At 39.5% G+C, this 5386-nt stretch overlaps 1 pseudogene; it reads left to right on the top strand.

The window, feature by feature from the left end:
* The first annotated feature begins 2958 nt into the window (after nucleotides 1-2958).
* LOC102867304 lies at nucleotides 2959-4631 on the top strand (annotated as a pseudogene).
* Nucleotides 4632-5386: the final 755 nt, after the last annotated feature.

The following is a 5386-nucleotide window of genomic DNA, read 5'->3' as shown; positions in this document are numbered from 1 at the left end:
GCACTCAGCTACTAACAAAATGTCTGTGGTTCAAATCCCTCAGAGATATCTTAGCATAAGGTCCTGACAGTTGACTTCTAACAACCACTTTTCTGACACATGTGGGATTGCCATGAGTCAGAGGTAGCATAATGATGGTGCCTGCTTTTATTTATTTATCCATAGGAAAGGTGGAACTTCGAGTTTGTATAATCTGTAGCATAAAAATAACATGTCTATGTTTAAAATTAGTACTCTCATCATTACAATTATTAATAGTAAACTCTGCCCTCTAGTCCCACCATAATCCTTAGATAGAGAAATCTGCTGAGGAAAGTAGAGGGCGTGGTCAAAGTCAAAGAAGGCCCACAGGGAGATGGATTGACATCATGACAGTGACATTGAACCTACGTATGAGAGACTGTGAGGATGGTGTTGGAGAGAGCAAGGTTCAGATCTGTTGTTCACAAGGTCACTAGAAGTTGTAGTCAGCTTGATGGCACCTAACAACAACAGGAGCAACAATAACAAAGTTATATATAGTTGAACTTAATGTTAGATAGAAAAAAAGAGTTGAGAGAGAGAGAAAGAAGCAGGGGCCAGAAAACAAACAAGACTTTTTAGCATTGTCTGAGGAGGGACGCCAAGGGACCACTCAATGGAGAGGGTGGAAATGGCACAAGGGCAGTCAAGGACAGTTCCTTTTTATAGGAGGTTTTAGAGAGGACTAAGGAAGAGAGTATTTTGCTCAGAATTTGGGGTGAAGTTCTCTTAATTAACTTGTGTGAGCACTTGTGTGATCAGACCCAGAACTTATCAGGGTTTGGTTTCTGATCTGATCTCTGGGCTTGTTGCCTTCAACATTATCAGGTTTCTTCAAGGAGTGAACAAGCCTGGGGTCGACTGTGACATTCTTCTTCCACTTAAGGCTTTATATTAATTTTTTTCCAAATAAATTGAGTTATGCAAGTAGAACAAGTGGGAAGATAATCTTCCCAGCAGAGATAAGGCATCTGCTGTCATAGGAGCATAAAAAATCATACTATGTTTCAGGAATGACAAATAATTCCATGAGAATAGGACTATACTTACTTGAGTGTGGGATGATGGTAGAGGCATATGGCTGGAAAATTGGAAGAATGATTATATGAGAATAGATTTTTCAATACCTGATGAAGATTTTTAATATTTCTTCTGACGTTCCCACAGATTTGAAGCAGAGGGTCACATTTAAAACATTTACAGCTTAGAAGTATAACTCTGGCAGAAATGTGGAGGAAGCATAAGAATTGAATATAACTAGGTACCAGGAAACCATTTGGAAGGTATTAAAATAGCACAAGGAAGGAGACTAATGTAGGGATAGTTATATAGAGACAGGGACAGACACAAATGCTGTATTACAAAAATATTCAGTGAGCAATTCTGTGTATTGATGTGGTAGCAGGGGGCAGGGGAGTTGAAATCTGTCCCAACTAAATTGAAAAGATGTATAATTTACAGAAAATAGGACAATTTTGGATAGTGGCTAATGTATTTCATTTTGTCATGCTGAGTTTGATAGCTCAATGAATTCTCCAATAGGAGATGCCCAACAGACAATTGGGCATACAGACTTGAACCTCGAAGAAAACGGGATTGAGTATCTCTATAAAAGCAGCAAGAAATTTGATTTTTCTAAAAAAACCCCTTTCATCTCAATATGGAAATATACTTGAATACCTCCAAGCTTTAAAAATCCTTTTCTTCTATTTTGCGTTATTCTTGAATCACTTCCTGGTTGCCTTTCAGCTTAAAGCCCAACTTCTTAGAAGAGCTGGATTCAATACTCATTGTTTTTTATTTTCTCAACTCTCATAGATAGTCATCCAGTCATAATTATCTTCCACCCTCAACACTCCTCTGAAGTAGTTCCTACAAAGTTTAGTGATGGCTTCTTACTTGTCAAGTCCACTAATAAATTTTTCCAGTTTTCTTAGCTTCTTTCTTTCATTATTGTAAATAATTCCTTAAATTTAGTTTCCCTGCATAACCCCTAAGCTGTGATTCTTAGAATATTCTCTTTTCATGTGGTATGGTTTTTCTGAATAATCTTTTCTACCTATATGATTTCTGCTTCTTTAATACAGTATTTTATCAATGTCATAAATTCATTCATGTTGAGTCAATTCCAATGCATTGTAATCCTATAAAACTTCCCCATTAAGTTTACAAGGTTGTATATCTTTAAAGAAGCAGATTGATGTTATTGTTATGTGCCATCGAGTCACCTGCAACTCATAGTGACCCTATGTACAACAGCCCTAAACCCTACTCTGTCCTGTTCCAATCTTATTGTCTCTGACATTCCTACCCCCAACACCCCAGTCATTGAAGGTTTTCCTCTCCTGCGCTGTCCCTCCACCCTCACAAGCATGATGCCCCTCTCCAAGGACTGGTCCCTCCTTGCAACATGTCCAAAGTATGTTAGATGAAGCTTCAAAATCCTTACCTCCAAGCAGCAGCTGGGTTTAACCATCTCCAGGATGAACCTGTTCATTTTCTAAGCAGTCCATGGTATATTCAATACTCTTCTCCAACACCACAACTCAAAGACATCAATTTTCCTTTTATCATCCCTAGTTATTGTCCAGCTCCCTGACACATAGCAAGTGATTGCAAAGACTATGGCCTGTATCAGGCACACCTTAGTTTCCAGACCGATACTATTGCTCTTCAGTATTTTGGAGAGGTCTCTAACAGCAGACTTTCCCATCACAATATGTCTTTTAATTTCCTGGCTGCTGGTCCCAAGGGTGTTGATTGTGGGACAAAGCAACCAAAGCTGTTAATCTAAATCTCTTCACCATGCATCATGATGCTGAGATCTATCACTTAATACATTGTGTAACAAAGATTTTTGGTCTCTTCTGTGCACAATTTTTCTTTAAAGATTATGCAATCTTAACTTATTTCGGTCAACAAAATGTCCAAGTTAGTATGAGGAGGAAGAATGCCTTTACAGCGATTGAAAATGAAGTTGAGAGATCAGAAGAAGAAACTCCTGGTGTTAATCCTCTATCTTCATTGGAGAGGAAACTGCTGAAAATGGTGTACCAAAATAAAAAACGACTGAGACTGAAGATCGTGACAGTGACAGTGATGAGGAGGAAGATGTTCATGTCACTATGGGAGACATTAAAACAGGAGGACTGTGGAATGGGATTTATGGTGCAGCACCTGTAAATCTTAACATCAAGACAAGAGGAAGAGTTTATGGAATTACAGGGACAAAATTCAAAGGGGTAGACCTTGATGCACCTGGAGGCATTAATGGTGTTCCACTTCTGGAGGTAGATTTGGATTCTTTTGAAGATAAACCATGGTGTAAACCAGGTGCTGATCTTTCTAATTCTTTTAATTACTGGTTTAATGGAGATACTTGGAAAGCTTACTGTGAAAAACAAAAGAGGATACCATTGGGACTTGAAGTAATACCTGTTACCGCCACTACAAATATAATTATGGCTGAAGACTATACTATGGAAGTTATACCAGGTGCAGAGATCAAGATGGCAGATTCAATCTTTTAAGGAACAGCAGGGAAGAACTGGAAATTCAGAGAAGGAAATCGCACTTCTGTCTAAAAAAGTTGAGTTTGCTTCTCCTCCTCCTCTCTTTAAGACTGGACTCCCACCAAGCAGAAACAACAGGTCTATTCAGTCTCAGACAAGTTCTACCTCCAGAAAAGCCAATGCGAGCATTGGGAAGTGTTAGGATCATTATGTGAGGGCCGAATCACCTGATTTAACGAGATTACCTGGGACAATTGATGTTACTGCTCAGACTATAACTATCAGCAGAATAGAAGGAAGAAGATGAGCAAATGAAAACAGCAACACACAGGTTCTTTATGAAAGATCTGCTACTGAAGTAGACAACAACTTTAGCAAACACCTCTGTTTTTCCCTCCAGGAGCACCTCCCACCCACCTTCCACCTGCTCCATTTCTTCTACCTCCTCCAAAAGTCAGCACTGCTCCACCTCTGATTCCACCACCAGGTATTCCAATGACTATATTACTCCCAGGTTTTCCTCCTCCACCAGGTGCTCCACATCCATTTCTTACACCAACAGTAGAAAGTGCATATTCTTCTGGTTATGATAGTCGTTCTGCACATTCTGCATTTCCATATGGTAATGTTGCCTTTCCACACCAACCTGGTTCTGCTCCTTCATGGCCTAGTCTTGTGAACACCAGTAAGCAGTGGGACTGTTACACCAGATGGGAGAGAGAGAGAGATAAATAGATAGAGATAGAGAGGGATAGAGATAGAGATAGAGATGAGAGAGAGAGAGCGCAAACCAGAGACAACAGTCCCACACCACGCATTTTTAACAGTGGTGAGGAGTGATACAGATACGGAGAATATACTGGAGGGTATGAACATCATAAAGCAAGCCCTGAGAAGGAGGAGCAGGACCGAGAACAGTGGCACTGGGAGAAGGAGGAGACCAGACACAAGTAGTCCAAAACAATAGCATGAAAGTGAGGGAGGAGACTGTCACAGGGAACACAAGGACAAAACGTCAAAAAGAAGCAAAGAATGCAAACAGGCTGGGAATGAGCCGCCCCCAAGCAGGAGAGCACCCAAGCTGCACCTGCAGAATAGGCGTGGTTTGAGCCTTTTGTGTATATTCGTGCCAGAGAGAGAATCTATAAATCTTGTTATTTTTCTGGATAATATTTAAAAACCTTCCCTTTAATCTCATTCTGTTAGTATAAAAGTTACTCTCTCCTTATTCGCCGACCCCCCAAATAAAAGTGAATTTTTCATGTTAGAGAAAAAAAAATACCCAAGTTAAGGAAATAAATCATGTCTTAGCTATACACATTCTCATAATTTCATGCTTTGGTAAAGGATAGAATCCTATATACTTTATTAGCCAAAACATTAATCATTTTTAGCTTTGTAAGCCATACAATCTCTGTCAAAATCATTCAACTTTGCCACTGTACTACAAAGGCCACAACAGATAATAGACCACATGTAATAAAATTAGTGTGACTGTATTCCAGGGAAATGTTATTTACGAAACTGATAAGGAATTGGGAAGGGATTATCTGATCTATGCAGAAAAATTTAGAGGCTACTAGTGAAGTCTGTAGACTATGTTAGTTATCTACTATTGCTGTAACAAATAGATGTCTTTAACAAGAATGACTATAGGAGAAGGATTTCTCTTTATCACCTCTGAAGAAAGGTGCTTCTCTCCTTCGAACGTCTCACCTTCCTGGGAGATCTCCATTGTGTCTTGGCATCAATCTTTGCAGAGTGTAGGAAGTTCTCAGCATAGGAGCCCCTGTTCAGTGGAATTTCTCTACTCTTGGATCCTCTTTCTCAATAGTAGTCAAGTCTCTCCTTTC

This window comes from Elephantulus edwardii, unplaced genomic scaffold, assembly GCF_000299155.1.
Source record: "Elephantulus edwardii isolate Elephantulus edwardi_28Jun2011 unplaced genomic scaffold, EleEdw1.0 scaffold00077, whole genome shotgun sequence".
Taxonomy (NCBI): Eukaryota; Metazoa; Chordata; class Mammalia; order Macroscelidea; family Macroscelididae; genus Elephantulus; species Elephantulus edwardii.
This window is presented reverse-complemented; position numbering and strand designations above follow the sequence as displayed.